This window comes from Spermophilus citellus (assembly GCF_964194105.1).
Source record: "Spermophilus citellus genome assembly, chromosome: 15".
Taxonomy (NCBI): Eukaryota; Metazoa; Chordata; class Mammalia; order Rodentia; family Sciuridae; genus Spermophilus; species Spermophilus citellus.
This window is the reverse complement of record NC_138195.1, coordinates 49617554-49635909: the sequence shown is the minus strand read 5'-3', so window position 1 is coordinate 49635909 and position 18356 is coordinate 49617554. Positions and strand designations below refer to the sequence as shown.

The following is an 18356-nucleotide window of genomic DNA, read 5'->3' as shown; positions in this document are numbered from 1 at the left end:
TCTCAAAAACTAGGGATGGAGCTACCATATGATCCACTTATCCCACTCCTAGGTATTTTCCCAAAAGATCTAAAATCAGCATACTACAGTGACATAGCCAAATCAATGTTTATAGCATCACACACACACACACACACACACACACACACACACACACACAATAATGGAGTTCTACTCAACCATTAAAAATATTTGCTGGTAAATGGATAGAAATAGAGAATATCATGCTAAGTGAAATTACCCAAAATATCATGCTAAGTGAAATTACCCCCTTTTATTTTCCTCTACTTCCACACATAAGAGAAAACATTAAATGTGTGTGTGGGGGGGGGGGAAGCAGAGAGAGCATTTACCCCAAAACCACATGGACAAGTGACACAAAGTAACAAACTGAGTGAACCTAGACCATGGACTTCAATTCCTTTGGGAGTCTCCAGACAGCAGTAACCAGCGGCAAGTATTCCTTCTCTGTTTTGCTTCCCTCACTCATTCATCTACTCATTCACTCCCAAAGTGACTGCTACACACTCAGGGGACATGGAAACCATTGAAAGAAAGCAGGAGAGAAAGGAGATCTTCTTACAGCGAGTATGAAAGAAAGGGGATGCCCAGTGATGGAGAGGGATGAAGACCTAAAGATCGTAGCTCAGGTCCTGCAGCCTTGGAGAAGAAAGAGGAAACCAGCAGAAAAACAAAAGTGCAAACAAGAAAGACAAAGTTCAGAAATACTTATAGACAGCAGGCAAGACACTGGGCAGACTGGTCCTCAAACATTCCCGCTCTTAGTCAAAATTATCTCAGTATGAACAGGTTCTCCCCTGGTGTTTGAAGAACAAAGTCTGACTTTTGGTAAAATATTGACAAGGATAATTTACATTTTTAAGACTATGTCCATAGAACATTTCCTTGAAGACATTCAGAGCACAATCAATGAGAATTCTGACTCTCAATATCCTCCATACTGGTCAGAATTCTGAATAGAGATCGGGATTGCCCAAAGGCTAATGTTTTAAGTAGCTGGGCTTATATCATCTAAAGGCCCTTTTTGTAGTTCTACAAAGTCTCCACCAAACCCAGCTAGTAATCAGTGTGTCACAGTGCATCTGTGTTGACCATGACATCATCATGGTTCTGTGTTGGTGCACCATCTCAACACCTGATTGACCACAGAATGAGCAATTTCATGCAATGCTCTAAGCCTTTCTCTAGCACAGACTTCTCTATCCCAATCATTCTGCACCTTCCTCTCTTGGGATCATGATCTTTATAGGTGCCAGTTCAAATAAAACACAGTAAATGTTAGCTGATGGAGGTAGGAGTAGGGAAACTTGCATTCTTTCCATGATTTTGAAACTCTGTCCCCTCTCATCTGTAATATGGCAGAGGATGATTGACTAATTATATCTAGAATTATAACCTAATTATATCAGTTCCAGCTCTGATCATCTAAAATTCTGTGTTTAACGTATTTCCCTTAATAGGAATGCCTTAAAGATCATATTTTAATTCAAAACAAATGTTCTAATATAGGTCTGTGTCTCAGGGGAGTTTAGCAGGAAGATTGCCCTGGTCTGTATGAAGTCATTTATTAAACTCAGCTACCTATAAGAAAGATGGAGAGATGCAATAGAATCAACCCTGGATTTACAGACACACAGTTTTGACTCCCACTTGGACATCTAGCCATGGGAACTTGCACATATCTCTTAATCTCTTTTGAATCTCTTTTTATTCATCTACACAATGAGAATGACTATACAATCTATTTTACAAGTTTGTTATTGAGTTGAATGAAATAATGAAATCAAGGTTAGTTATTTAATCAAGCAAATCTCAATGTTGAAGAGGACTTAGGAATTTTTCTTGCATTGGATGAAAACTAGACCTTATATCTTTCAACACATTCACTCATTTATTCTACTAAGTTCCCCTGCAAGCAGAGAGTATGTGTCCAAGTCCTCTGGGCATCCTAAACTCTGAAATTCTCATTGAATGAGACAATCAATAAAGAAACACTGATTTTAAGCTTGTTCCATTTTTTAACAGCATAGTGGAAAAGGATAGGACCTAGTCTTCCAACGGCTTGAACACATGGCACAGAGCATTTCTTCCCTTACAAACATCAGCAGCTCCAGGATCTTTTTCTGCCCTCCTCCTCTCTCCTCTATGGGCCCAGGCTGAGTCACAAACATCCTCTCCTCTGCCCCTCCACCTGCCACATCTCTACAGCAGTACCTCATCCACGTCCTTCTCACTTGCACATGAGCTATGAAGGCATGAATGAACCTTGTTTATGGGCATTCAAGCACACATTTTGGAATGGATGAAAAGACCAAAGAACGGATTAATAAGTAGATGGTGAGGGGAAAAAAGATGACTGAATGAATTGTAGCTGGACTGGATCAAGAGCCTGAAAAATTCCTTCAGCCTTTCTGTTTTTAAACTTTAAAATTTTCTCCTTTAAAGGTAGATAAAATCAAAGACAATCAACAGAAACTATAGAGCAGGCCCCACAGACTGCTCTATAATAACAATGGTTGCACTTTTTGCTTCACAAATCCGCTCCAGGGAGGCCTCACCTTCACCAAGCCTGGCCCCATTTAGGGGGACACACCCAAGGTCAAAATGGATGAAAGGGCTCCTGCCATAATCCCACCTGAATAGCCCTTTGGGCAGATGTCATAGTCAACTCCACCTGCATGGCAGCCAGAGAGGCATGCAAGGTGAGAAGAACCACTTTGATCACTCTTTCAGTGCTTTCATAATGTGTTCTATCTCATCAGAATAGTGGGGCTCAATTTGACATAATCACACATGCATAAAATAATTGGATCACCTTTTAACCTCTTCAGTGGAAACCATCTATTGAACCACAAGACCATAAGGTGCCGCAACATTTTTTGTTAGAATATAAGATGCTCAACAAAAACTTCTAACTGGCTATATGTGTCATTCCTATTTTGTTAATAAAAACCCAAATGAGTTGGGTTTTTGCTTTGTTTTTGTTTGTTTGTTGTCAGGGATCGAACTCAAGGGTGCTTACCCACTGAACCACATCCCCAGCACTTTTTTTTTTTAATTCTGAGAATTGATCTCACTGGGTGTTACAGCCTCACTAAGTTGCTGAGGCTGGCTTTGAACTTGCAATCCTCCTGCATTGGCCTCCCAAACTGCTAGGATTATGGGCATGCACCACCATGCCCAGCATGAGTTGGTTTTTTAATCAAGCCATCCCAAAACCTCCCTGCCAGGTACTTAGAGTATAAGAAAATACAAGACTTCATCAAAACCCGCTTCTCAATACTCATATTTTTTACCTACTGACCTTGATATGGATCACAGTGGGCTCTAATGAAGGTACACTTAAACCTTTCTTCCCTTCCTGCAACAGAACATGCAATAAAACATGACACTGCAGCGTAAATGCCAGCATGACTTTTTTCTGCATATCAAGTTAATACCCCAGGATACTATATGTACACTTGTGCACAACCAACCTCTCCAGAAATGGTGTCCGGACTTCCCAAATCCCCTCAACATTTCTTCAGTTTTTAAGTAAAGAACATATGCAGATACAAAAACAAAAAACAAACAAACAAAAAACAATAACAACAACAAAAAACGGCTCTCAGAGCTCTCTCCATTGTTTCTCTCATCCCTTAATTTGTAGGTTTCCCTTGATGCATAAGTTCAGTAAAAGGTTATTTAAGAGGGTGGAGTGTTTGGATTTTATGATTGCTTGATGAAATTATCATCTTTTAAAAATAAACCTGGAAAAAGAAAAGTGCGTGGGTTATCCTCACAAATATAGGCAATTTCCAGAGGTAGAGGATCAGGGAAAAGCATCACATGTGTGCCACCCATGTGTGCGCGCGTGCACACACACACACACACACACACACACACACACAAATGCAGAGAGAGAAGGAGAGGGAGAGACTAACTGTGAGAGGGCAAGAGGAAAGATAAAGCAAGAGACAGGAGAGAAAGGGAGAGCACATAGGGGCTGGGAAAACTACACAAATACATTAGCTTTTAAATATTTTAATCCCAAAAATTAAAGTAGAGGATTCTACAAATGAATGAACAGGAAGAGGCTCTAGTGGGACTTTCCCCATGGTTTTTGTTTTGCCCCATTGAGATCCCATTCTTGCTAGGTCCAATTACAAACCCTTCCCATCAACCGTGAGCTTTCCATTTTCTGAAGGACCATGAAAAGACGCTGCTTTCAAAACCCACCAGCTGATCACATTCTTAACTGGAGAGAACTGTCCACTGGGACTCGAGTGATGACAAGTCTGGATTTTTTAAACAGATGTAGGAACGGCATCACACTGTTCCTGGGAAGGCTACATTTGCTTCTCCTCAACTCCCTCACCTTCATCTGAACTACCTGGAAACTCCTGGCACCTCCCCTCCCCTCAATGCTCAAGGAAGCATTGATGCCACTGAGCCACATGCCTAGCCTCAGGGACTTAAAGGGGACCAGAAAGCATCTACTAGAAAGGTCTTCTCTGTGTTCAAATCAGAAAGAAACCCTAAATGAAAACAGAAGCTTCATAGATATCACAGACTGTCAGAGACTATGACAATCCCATTGCCTGGGTGCTTGCCAGTTAGCAGTTTTCTCTGGCTGCTAAAGCAAATGGCTCTCCTTGAATTAAAGAAAGTCAAGGTGTCACCAAGTGTGGTGGCACATGCCTGTAACACTAGTGGATCAGGGTCTGAGGCAGGAGGATGGAAAGTTCAAAACCAGCCTCAGCAACTTAGTGAGGGCCTAAGCAACTTAATGAGACACTGTCTCTAAAGAAAAAAATAAAATGGGTTGGGAATGTTGCTCAGTGGTTAAGTGCCCCCAAGTTCAAATCCTGGTACCAAAAAAATAAAGAAAGTAGTCAAGATGTCTGCAGGGCTGGATCCTTCTGGAGGTCCCAAGGAGAATCATTTTTCCTTTGATTTCCCAGCTCCCAGAAGCTGCCTGCACTTCTTGGCTTGTGGCACCTTCACTCTATCCCCAGACTGCATTACTCTGACCTTCACTTTTGTTATCACATCTCCTCTTTCTGTGACCATGCTGTCTCCCTCTCATAAAGATTTTTGTGATGACACTGTGACCATCCAAATAATCCAAGAAACTCTTCTCATCTTGAGCTTCTTAATCACTTCTGTGAAGCCCCTTTTACACTATCAAAAGTGGAGAATTGTGGTTTCACATGGTGTGGCAAAGGAAGCTCCCCCACCTCGCAAAGAAAGGACACTTGGGAGAAATACTTGAAAGAAGTCACGGAGGGACCAGGGAGCCATTCAGATGCCCAGGGAAGGAAATTCCAAGTGGTGAATACTGGAGGGAGAGAAGCTAAGCCAGGCACACACCAACCCACTCCTACGCAACCAGGAGGCCAGTATGGTTCCAGTAGGGAGTGGGCAAGGGGAGAGAATGTGACGCACAAGGTCAGACTGGTCTCAGAGGGCCTCAAACGCCACCCTAAGAACTTGCTTTTATTCTAAGTAAACGCCAGCCATCAAATAAGCACACTTAGTAGGATTGGGAGATTTTCAGCAATCTTTATTTTTGTTTTTTTTTTAGCTTGCTCACACATGGACATTTAAAAATAGCTGCTAAATGCTTCTTCCGGGGAATGTGAAACACTCATAATAATAATAAAAAAGTGCCTTGGGCTTTCTTACAACTGGATACATCAAAGGGTTTTCACTAGTAATTTGGGGAGCGTCCGCCTCTGGGTGCCACTGCTGTGATTTCAAAATAGAATTATCTCGTGCTATGTGATTTCTTGAATCATTAGTTTTCCATTTTCTCTTCCTCTTTTCTTTCGGTTCCATTTTTTTTTTTTTTTTAGCCCAGCGCTAGTATATGCAAGAAGTTTGTAAAAAATTGTGGCTCATGGGCAATTGGGTGAAGGGGCCAGTTGCAGACAAGAGAAAGGAAAAAGGGGCTCTTCGGGGGATTCAGACAGGACCCAGACATCCAGGATCTGTTTAATCAGAGGAGAGGGGTCTTGTCAGGGGCTCTGGCCTTTCAAGAACAATGGGAACATCTATCATAGGAAGAGACTGCAGGCCAGAGGAAATGAGGAAAAGGGAACTTCTCAGCACCCAGTGGGCCACTTGATTTCATTAACCCTTTCATTTACCAAGAGAACAAGCCCCTCTTGCTGCACAGAGAATTCTCAACAGACGCACAACCATCATGAACAAAATAGAACCCTGGTCCCGCCCCTTTAATTACTTGGCTGACAGCAAGCTGAAACTCTTCAAAATTATAATTATCAACAATTCTAACTCATTATGCTCTGAACAGTACTTATCTTTGAAGATTAATAATTTTAGCATTATCAAGGAAAAATAACAAAATTATTTAATTTCCTTCTCGGCTAAAGCCCCAAATCTTTAAAGCAACAGCCAGCAGGCAGGGGCAAGCAAAACACCGCTGGCCCTGGGGGGTTCCTGAGCTAGCATTTCTGAGGTACCCACAGAATGGGCACAGCAGACAGTGGAATTAGCACTCTAGCCTCCTGGGTTCTCTCACCTGACTTTTCTCACCTCCAACTTCTAAGATCAGTAAAGAGAGGTGCAGGCATAGAGGATCAGGAATCATGAACCTCGGGGTTCATGATTCTTCTCCTGGGCATTTGGCCCCATGTTCCAGCTACCTGCCTACATTTCTAGGTCTGCAGAGGGCATTATTTTACAAAGAGAAACAATTTAAAATATGGGCCCAGGCATGAAGGGAATAGGCACGAACAGGAGATCGCAAGGCAGGTGAGCACAGAGCTACCTGAGGACCTCAGGGCCCTTGGAGGAGCACTCCAGTTTGGTTAATAGCAACACACAAAGCAAATTAAAAAAAAATAAAGAAATCTGGGACCTAGATTTGGTCCATACAGTGCCAGCTTGTGACCTTTGGAGCAAATTCATGAGTCCTTGAAGTTTTGTGGGAATAGAAAGGAGAGTCTTATTTGCAAATCTCTCCCTGGGTAACAGACCTTACACCCTAAGTTACATATCTTTGTGCAAAATATCTCTATGTTAAAGAATGCAAAATAGTTATGTTGATAACAGAAGAAGATAGAAACTGCAAAGTCACTTCCTTCTTAATAATTCTTAGGAGAGAAAAATCCAGGACTCCAGACCTGGACAGGCTGCAAGGCATGCTGGCTCCTCCCCATGGCCAGCTTGGTGATAGAGTCCAGCTGTATCCTTACCTGACAAAATCACCTGTCTCCTCTCCCCCACAGTTGCTGGGCTCCTCCTGCACTGGCTTTCATGTCTAGCTCTTGGCCATTTCAAGCCTGTCCAGCCCCAAGGACTTTGATCTAGTACATTCCTCTGCCTGGAAATTGCCCCATATTCTTCCCTAAACTCCCTCAGATGTCTACTCTTAATGCCATGTTCCCAGAGAGGGTTCCCTGGTCATCTTTTAAAAAATATGTTCTTTGTACCACAGTCACCTCATTTTATTCTCTTCAAAGCACTCACTACTTTTCTGAAACCATTCCATTTGTTTAAAGTTTGTGGTTTCTCCTGACCAAAGCTGGAGGCCTGCCTATCTCGTTGTCCACTATATTCCTAGTCAGGGCCAGCTACATGAACAGCAAGGGCCAGTACAAAGAAAAACATGGGGCTCCTTGTTCAAAAACATAAAAAAGACTTTTACTTAACATTTATTTGTTGTTTAATATTATGTTCTAATGACGAGGTAAGTACAGACCCTCACAGATACCCAAGGTCTCTACACCACGACAACTTGGCATGTGGGACATGTGTGTCCAACCTTGACTGCTTGGGTGCATGCTCAGGCCCCTTCGTGGAATCAGAAGGTAAGATGAAAGCTGGTTTAGAGTCCCTTCAGAGGTGGCATAGAAGCCTGCAGACAGGGGAAGATTCTTTAAGCGCCTAAGGTACATCACTAGCCTATTGGGATTAGAAAGTACAGATCTGAAGATAAAGTTATTAAGAATTTCATGATGATAACTGCAGCACAATAAACTCCAAGTGCAGGGACCCCTTTTAAATTTGGTATCCATGAATCCAGTCCTGTCCCAGTCCCTAAGTCAATGCCTGTGATAGGGAGAATAAGAATGAATGAATGAACAAGCAAGTAATTAGGCCAGTAATCCCACACTCCACTTACACATTGCCCCTCTTGTGAGCAAACTGGCTTGCTTCTCATGAAGGAAAAACTTCCTTGAGAGCACACCATCCATAAGTCATCCTATTAGGGGATCTGAGGGTAGGAGAAAATGAATAAAGAGCAGACTTCTTCATGAAATCTTCTGTCTGGAAGTAGAGCTCAGTTAATGCCCTCAAACAACTCCCATGTGAGGTGAAAAATGAAAAGTGACCTAAGGTACAATGTGATGGCAGCTCAGAGATCTATATAGCTTCAGGAACCACAAAAGGTTTTATGAAAGAGGTGGCATTTAAGTGGGCCTTTAAAAAAGATATGGGATTTGGTCCTAAAGTGATTCCAGGAAATGGTAACAATGTCACAGAGGGTAAAAGTCAGAAAGCCAGAATTATGAACAGTGCAGAGGTAAGAGTGTTCAGGGAGGAAGTTAGAAAACAGAAAGGACAGATAGTTCAAGACCAAATACAGAGTCTTGGGCCTCTATATTTGGTCTCAAACTTGAACAAAAGATTGACATTGTTTGGAAGTAATCTGGCTGCACTAAAACACAGTTATCTACTTCTATGTGACAAAACACCACACATTTAACAGCTTAAAACAATACATATTTACTTTCTCAGTTTGTGTGGGTCAGGAATCTGGGTACAACTTAGTGGGGTCTCCGGCTTCAGGTACTCACAAGGCTATGCTCACAGTACAGTGCAGGGTTGAAGTCTCATCTAAGGCTCAACGGACACAGCTCCAACTTTATATGGTTGGTAACAGGATTCAGTTCCCCATTCACTGCTGGCTAGCAACCACCCTTGCCATGTGTGCCTCTCCAAACACAGCGTCTCACTTCACCAAGGTCAGCAGGAAGAGAGTCCCTTAGCAAGGCAGAAGTCACAATGTTATGCAACCTAACCCTGGCAGCAGTATCCCACCCCATCACCTTTTCCACAATCTACTGGTTATAAGCAACTTACAGGATTCACCCACTCAAGGGGAGTGGATTTCACAAGGGAGTGAACACCACAAAATAGGTATCATGAGGCCAGCCCTAAAAGTTGCCTGTCATACTAGGGTAGGATGCATTAGATCAGTGGAGAGTCCAAAGATGGAGAAATCATTAAAGAGGTTCTTACACTGGCCAGGAGGAAACCTATTAAACCTAAAGAGAAAGCAGTTATTTTAGGAAAAAAATGAGTGTTTATGAGAGTATTCTCAGTGATAGAATTCACAGACTTGGCATCTAGCTCTATGTGGATGGTAAGAGAGAAATAGAAAATAAAGGAATTCCAAGCTTTTGAAGTTGAGGGGGGTAAACGGCAAAACATTGAACTGAGATCCTAGAATCCTACTCAGAGTGACCCTATACTTGGCAATGCTGAATTTCAAGGAAGCTACTGAAGCTGGAAATCCATCTTTGGGAATTGTCTATACACAGGGGACAGCTGATGCCCTACGACTGGATAAAGAGAGGGGGACTATGTTCACTCTTGGAATGAGGAAGCCCTGGCAAGTCCCCCCTCTTGGAATTCTAGCCTGACTTCCAAGCTAAAGTCATTCAGAAGGGCCTGAAGAGCACCTTCAAGTTGAAACAAAACCTTTACTATGTCTGTGAGGTCTGCCAAGAGCCAACTACTTGGAACACTGCGTCTCAGCAGGATTTTTTTCCAGAGACAAAGAGGTCTAGCTACAGAAGGTTCTTCAACAAATACACATACACTGACTTATAAATACTAATGAATGACAACGCTTTCACTGTATATTTCTTCTTAATATTTTCAAATTACCTAAATTATGAACTGAACCTTGGAACCACATACTATTTCAGGCTACAGATAAGAAAACTGAACCTTATCCCTAACCATCCAGACAGCAGCTAGGATGAGAGTCTCTGACTCCTGAATCCTTACCCATGCTTACTTCCTTCTAAATATAAACCTTCAAATATGGATCTAAGGTGGATTCTCCTAGATTTTCTTTCTTTTTTTTTTTTTTTTTTTTAGAGAGAGTGAGAGAGGAGAGAGAGAATTTTTAATATTTTATTTTTTAGTTCTCGGCGGACACAACATCTTTGTTGGTATGTGGTGCTGAGGATCGAACCCGGGCCGCACGCATGCCAGGCGAGCGCGCTACGGCCGGAGCCACATCTCCAGCCCTCTCCTAGATTTTCATAAGCAAACTATCAAGGATTTGCTTTATTTAACATAAACAAAAACATGCACACATATCCCAAAGTTCTCAGAGACTAATTAAACATTTGGAAGCCTCTAAGATCCCATATTTTCAAGTCGAAGAAATTATCTTGGGATATTGAATCAGGTGGGAACAAGGAGCCCCCAGCCTCTCCAGAGAAACCTTCCTCTTGTAAGAAACTCAAGTTTCAGGATAGGGAAACTCGGCTGGCTCCCTTGCTGCAGTTCTCTAGCCCAGAGCAGAGCAAACTTCCCAGCCAGACCAAAAACCCAAGGCATTCCCTATTGCCAATCCATATCACAATCAATGTTGATTGAATGTCTGAATGTAATTTGAATGAAAAGCATTTCAAAGCACAAAGGTTCTGTTCCCAATAAGTTTAGTCTATATAATCAAATGCATTCTTTCTGGCCCAATCAGCAGAGGCTTGGCAGAATAAAGGTCTTTTGGTATGAACTAAAAAATCCAAGCTTAAATCTTACAATTGGCCCTTTGAGGGTCGTTGACTCGGCAAGTTTTACAGTGGTGGACTGAAATGAATACTGCCTCTATGCAAAGCAACAGGAGGTCACATTATAATTAGAATGCAATCAGTGGAATTGGTTATGGCTTGGTTTTCTTCCTGAAATGACAATCTATGCCACATCTGCCATTACATTAATATTTTCTGCATTACTAGAACAGAGGGAGGGGGGTCAGGAGGAGGGGGAAGCCAGTGTCTTTCCACTGAGCAGCTGATAGAGTTGTCTTGAGCTCGAAGTCTGCATGAGCTAATCAAGGCCCAAAGAGTTCACCTTTAAAATACCCAAACCATCTGGCAGACTGTCCCATGATAAATCTCAATGATAAATGTCTCCGTTTTGATGTTACAAAGGAACCGCAGACCTGCTCAGTTCTGGCACAGCTGAAAACATACTGGCAACAGTAGAATAGAACTCAGATGTCCCAAAATAGAGAAGTAAATCATTTTGACCTGTAGGGCATAATATATTTAGAGAAAACCTGATTGTAATAAAAAGGTTGGACTCATCACAGTTTCTGCTACAGGAGTGGCAATATATTTCTTGGTAATACCTCTCGGTTTAGTGAAAACTCCAGTATGTACGATTTAAAAGCCTTCATTCTCGGCACCCCCTGCTTTCTTGTTTTGTTGAGTCCTCAGACATCTCCCTTTGCCACTTGTGAGCTGAAGGAGTGGCCTCTCTCTGGTTCTTGGGCATCCTGCAGGGGAACCGTTGAGGCGAGCATGCCTTCAGAATGATTAATCCGTTCGCCTTTCAGAGGTCTGTTTTGTTGGGCCCAGGGCCACTGCCAAGAAAGGACATACTGTGACCACCAGCACCAGGAAGCAAAGGCACAGCCTCTAAACTCAAGGTTAGCCCGGACCTGGTGCCGAGAGGGACTCGTAAAATAAATTATGCCGTGTGGTTTTGGAAGGTAGACTTTCATGTCCAGCCAAGCTTCAGAAACAAATTATGGAGTGGTCAGTTGGCCTTACTTATTTCATCTTTTCCCCTACAAAGTTATGAAATTAATTAAACATGGATATGGAGTGTTAAGGGCAAGGTACTAACGTCTCCCAGTGCTTGTGGTCCCTGCCTCCTTTCCTGAATGGACACCCAACTTCTCAACCCTTGCTGGCCCTAAAAGCTCAGAGGGAAGAGCTCAGCCTAATTGATGGGGGGGGGGGGCAATAGCCACAGTGTCTCCTCTGCTCAAGGTCTCCTGGGGAGCTGCCCGGGACCTTGTGACAACTGAGCAGAGCACAGTCACTTTTTCCACTCTGGTCTACTTGGTTGCAACAGCTTGACCAATTCCCTCCACAGCTGCTGGGGTCACTTTCTGGTGACTAATGGGAAAGACAGATTTCCCATCTGCCCCTTAACAAATGGTTTAATAAAACAAGATTCTGCTCACGCACCCAAAAGGGAAACCAGAAACAAGCATGGGAGGTGACGTGTCTCCAACCAGAAAAGGTTCCAATTGCACCCTATTGGTCTCCAGACAAGTTGGCAAAAAAGAAGGGAGGCAGATTCCCTGGGTAAAGCAGAGTGGAGGAGAGCAGTGTGGGCCAATGTAAAACTCGCTCGTGCCTGCAACAACACAAGCCTGGAGCCTGTGATTACTCAAAGTCACAGGGAAATGAGTGCAAATAAATTTGAGGTAACTATTTTCAATAAAACTTTTAAAAAATATATTCTGACAGTTCATTTGGAGGGGAAAAGACACAGCAATTTATTGGCTGTTGGCAACTCGATGGGAGACATATTACTCCATACCTTCTTGTCTGCCCTGGGCCAAACAACACTTATCTAGTTATTTGGCTATCTTATAAGTCCATTCAAGTGGTACAGGGAGGAAACACCCACTGGATCGTTGGCATCGTCTCCCTTTTAATCATTCCACTGGCTCTCACCCGAATCCCCTCCACACCCTGACATCTTGTTAGTTTAGAAGTGTGCAGGAAAGAAACATTCCTGCAGTTTCAGTGAGGGAGTGGAAAAGAGTGGGGCGAGCTCCTCACACTGGGGGTAGGAGTGCTCGAGGACAGTTACAGATGAAAGATTTGCAACGTCACTCTCTTCTCCCTCCATATGGTCTCTCCTTCTCATATCTGATTTATGACTCCTGATTATCACAGATCCTTTGGCTAGGCCACATTCCAAATGTCTTCCTACTGTTGAATATGTGGATGCCAATACCCACCCCACCCCCTCAACCACACCCTGGGAAAGAAAGAGAAAAAAATATTGGTGACCGTCCTTCCTTCTGCTTCTCCAAGCCTCTCTCTACCATGAAGTATTTCTGGTTTTGTTCTGGTCATGGAACAGGAAGCTCAGGCTGTTTTTCTTTTCTTGCCTGATATTTATTTATTTATCTATCTATCTATCTCTCTGTCTATCTATCTATGCTTGGAATTGAATCCAGGGGTGTTTAACTACTCAGCCACATCCCCAGTCCCTTCTGTCTTTTATTTCGAGTCAGGGTCTTATTAAGTTGCTGAGGCTGACTACCTCCTGCTTCAACCTCTCAAATTAATGGGATTATAGGTATGTGCCATCATGCCCAGCATGTCTGATCTTTAAAGCAACACAAACTGAGATAATATTTGCCAGACAAGTGGGTAGATTGAGTGAAAAATACTTGAAAGCTATGTATTTAGCAATGCTATTATACGCTCATGATCATATTACTTTCCAGTGGCTCCTATCAAAAGACAATCAATGAAGTAAGAGGACAGTAATGGGAGGGACTACTAGCCAAGTCTCAAAGAATATGGAATACCCTCTTTCTCTGGAAACATGGTAGTTTCCGATCATTCTCTTCAGGCAGAAATTCCCATGGGTTCCAGGAGAAAAACACATATCCCATGCTTGGATGCTAAAGTCCTCAACTACCTAGTCAGTCCCAATCTACTGACTGGATTCCAGTCTTGCACAAGAAATTTGTGTATCAGGAATCCCCAAAACAAAACAAAATGCTATTGGTGCCATTCCACCAGTATGCTGCTACAGTTACATGGTTTATATTTTATTTCCATTACTTCTGTTCAATTCATCACTTTTTTCAAACTGTTTTAGGGATACTATTCTTTTATGATTGCCTATAAGTGTTGGAAATAGTCATTTGTTCATTTGATAAAATTGCTGACTACCAAGAACCAGACAAGATTTAGAGCTACAAACAGCATTCTCCAAGAATTTGACAATCTGGCTTGAATGGTCTAATGTAAGTCTTATATTAAGAGAAAATAATATGGGAATCTGATCCGAACACACACGAGAGAAAAAGAAAGAAGAAAAAGAATGCATAAGCAAAACCGGCTCTAATCCATGTGGTATGGAGGCAATGTGCTTTTGGGAATGGATTCAAATGTACTCATCAGTGACTATTGTCAGCGTTATGAGGTGACAACGTTTGTGACATATAAGTGAAGCCAAAGCTGCCCTCTGAGAGCCAGGCCTGTATTTCATTCCCATCCGGATCACCCATGTTGTATGAACAGAGGGGCAATGACTGCATTTGTCTGTTAAACAAACTACAGGGGAAGTTCCAGCTGAGAGAGTTGGGCTGTGAATCCAGAGTTGCATATTATACAGAAAGGCAATAATGAGGCAATCATGAGAGCCAGCCAAGGCTACAATTGGCGGGGGTGGGGGGGGGCATAATTGAGCAGGAACTGACCTGAGTCTGGAGCTGACCAAGGATGAGAAATGCTGCTTGCTTCATTCGGGTTGGTGGTACTTTGTACCAGAGGAGACTCTCCTTTCTGCTCCTGCTGGAGTAATTCTCCTGAAATGCCTTATTTAATCTGGGTGACAAGTGTCTATTTGTCTTTTCAAGGTCAGGGAGCTGTGGTAACTTTAAGCGGAGAGTTTAGAAGTAACATGTTGGGAATGCAGAAACCCACTCTTCTCCCTAGATTTGCTCTAGTTCTGGGAAGTAAGCCCAAAAGAAGGCATAAGGGAAATAAATCACATCTCTTCCATTGTTTGATTTGAATTTTATTTTGTAAGCCATGTGGGTAATGCCTAACATGTTTCAGGAAATGACAATGGGCGAAACCCTCTGGGGACATTAAGCCTTTATGTCAGGGATTAAAGCCTGTCTGGGCACACTCTCCCCAAACTGATTACTAACATACCAAAAAGAAACCAACAATGATAATCTTCCAGCCTAAGATTAACAATAACAGTAGTGGTGGTGGTCATACTAGTATAATGGTAGAAATCTTTGCAGTTTTCTGAAAGGAGTAATACATTCTTCCCCAAAACTGGGTGAGTAACTCTGAGACTTAACATGGGACTGTCATTCAAGGAGTCATAACTAGACATGGTCTAACCTTCGAGAGAAGAAACCCAAGTCAAGATTCCTAATCCTTAGAAAGAAACACATCTTTCTCCATCATGAGGAATCTCTGTAGGGCCTGTTTTCATCTTGATGGAGTACTTTTATTTTTTTTCCACTACTTGACAAAATATATGGTTACTAATGAAAAACAAAAGAATATGGTCATTCACAGAAAGAGAGTGATAAGACAATTAAATTCTCACCTCCCACTGCCTTGACTATTTTGTGCCTTCTCATGGCAAACATTCTAGACAATGGAATATAATCTCCCAATGGTCTATACCTATTTAAGGTCTACACCATGAATGGGATTATCACTTCAGTTTCTGAGAATGCCTATTTTAATCAAAGTGAAAAAAAAATCACTTCCTTGCTGTTGCCTTGTATTTGGTATCATTCTGTTCATTCTGGCTGAATTAGACTTAATGTCAAGTTGGGGAAGGGTGTGGCCTGCATGCATGATTTTCTGTCTCACAGAATTTTACAGCCATCAAGAAACAGAGACCAACGAACAAACTGGCAAGCCCAGAAATAAATCTGTGTGTTTATACCCAATTGATTTTTGACACAGGTGCTAAGAATACACAACGGGTAAAGGACAGTCTCTTTAATAAATGGTGTTAGAAAAACTAATTATCTATATGCAGGAGAGTTAACTTAGACCCTTATCTCACAACACATTAAAAAAAATCAACTCAGAGTAGATTAAAGACTTGAACATCAGACTCAAAGTTGTAAAACTACGAGAAGAAAACATAGGGGGAAAGCTCCATGACACTGGGCTGGCAAATGACCTTGTGGATGTCATCCTAAAAGCACTGTCAACAAAAACAAAAATAAGCAAATGGGATTATATCAAACTCAAAAGCTTCTTCCCAACAAAGGAGACAATCAGCAGAGCGAAAAGAGAACTTAAAGGAGGGGAGAAAATGTTGTCAAACCACACATCTGGTAAGGGGTTAGTAACCAAAATATATAAGGACTTAACCATTCAATAGTAGGACAATAATCCAACTATAAAATGGACAACAGATCTAAATAGACACTTCTCAAAAGAAGACATACATGTGGCCAACAGGTATTTTTTTAAAAAGATCAATATCACTGATCACCAGGAAAAGGAAGATCAAAACCACAATGAAATATTACCTTATACCTGCTACAATGGCTACCAAAAACGACAAAATGTAAGAGAAGTTGAGGACATGGAGAAAGTGAATGCTTATATAATCTTAGTGGGAAAGTAAATTAGTACAGTCATTATAGAAAATAGCATAGAGTTCCCTCAAAAAACTAAACATAGAACTACCATATGATCCAGTACTGGGCACACTCCCAAAGGAAATAAATTCAGTATTTCAGAAAAACATCTGAACTCCCATAGCCATTGTAGCATTATCCAAATAGCCCAGATATGGGATCAACGTAAGCTGTCAATGAACAGATGAATAGATAAAGAAAATTCAGTGTATATCCATGAAAGACTGCTGTTGATCCTTTAATAAAAAGGACACCCTATCATTTGTGACAAAATGGATGAATCCAGAGGAAAATAATGTTAAGTTAAATATGCCAAGCAGAGAAAGAAAAATGCCACACAATCTCACTTATATATATATCCAGAAAAAAGTTAAATTCACAGGAGAAGAGAGTCGAATAGGGATTACCAGGGGCTAGAGGGTGGGGAGGCCTGGAAGATGTTGGTCAAAGTATACAAATTTCAGTTAGAGAGTGGCAGTAAGTCAAGAGGCCTATTGCATAATATGATGTCATAAATAATAATGCATAGTATTTTAAAAAATTCCTAAGGGAGTAAATCTTAAGTGCTTTTGCCACCAATAAATAAATAAATAATTTTTTAAAAGTCAAGTAACATATTAATTAGCTCCGTATAGCCATTTTTAAAACTACAGTGTTTATATATTTCAAATCAAGTTCTATATAAGTACATACAATTTTTACTCTTTAATTATAAAAAAAATTCAAAGAAAAAATATTTAAGAGCCATCCAATAGAATAAGTCTGTTACTCTGAGCCTTCCAGCTCCTCAACCATAAAATGGGGTAGTTATTGTTGCCTTTTCTGTTCCAGATGGGATTATCAAGATGATTTTAGAGACTAAGCTATAAAACCTAAATAGATTAATATGAATCATCACCAGAAAGGACAGTTAAATGTGCTAAACAAACAATTGAGACTGTCTCTAATGTATTGTTAATATCACTAGAGTTTGGATCTTCTTTCTTGGTTGTGCCAAACTAGACTGTCAACAATGAGACACCATTCTGCCCTAAGACTATACCTTGTTAACCCAGACAATGGGTAAATATTGTAAACTTCTCATTTGTGCTAAAATCACAAGACTCCGTGGTAGTATAGTCCCCCACAAATCTACAAATCCAAGAAGACTCAGAGCGGTTATCTTTTAAAAGTATTTTACTACATGATCTTCAACCTATTAATACAAAAAGCTCCTTATGACCATAGAAGATTAGGTTCCATGAAAGACAAGAGTGATGGGAATCTGGAGCCAGGCGGATGCAGAGGATTTTATTATTGTGATTAAAGGAAGAGTGGACTGCATAAATAGCTTTCTGGTTGTTTTATTTCATGCTGAATAAGGTCACCAAGGGAGAATAATTTTCACTACCAAAAATTAGCCTAAACCTTAGTTTAATTTGCATGGCTTTCCACCCTAAGTGTGGATTCTGTCAAGCATAAACTATATTTACCAGCCATAATGGATCTTGGCAGGTCAGAAAATTGCAGTTTGGTCTCTATTACACATAAACCACCAATGGAGAAAATGCCATCAGGATTGCCAATAAAATACATAGTAGGATATCCTTACTTATCCTGCAGGCAGCAACACTGACGTGCCTTCTGGTCTTCCGCAAAACAAAACAAAACAAAACCAAAAAGAGCCTCATCAGCTTCTGGTAACGTTTCAGGCTGCCCATCATGCAGAGGGTGCCAAGGATCGCAGCGAATCCCAGGCTCTCTGTCTGTAGCTAACAGCACTCCATGAGCAAATGAACTACCGTCTCTGGAATTAGCTGAAGTAGCTTTAGGGGGAAAGGTGCCCCTTCCTGAATCCCTGTCTCCCTAAAATCTGGGCATGTTGTTAGATTCTGCCAACGTGCATCTTGAGCACAGAGGACCTCTATGAAATATT

At 41.5% G+C, this 18356-nt stretch overlaps 1 protein-coding gene across 1 annotated transcript in view; it reads right to left on the bottom strand.

Moving 5' to 3' along the window:
- LRMDA (leucine rich melanocyte differentiation associated) overlaps window positions 1–18356 on the bottom strand; it is a 1037232-nt gene that overhangs the window by 126952 nt on the left and 891924 nt on the right. The gene's annotated exons all lie outside the window — the stretch shown is intronic.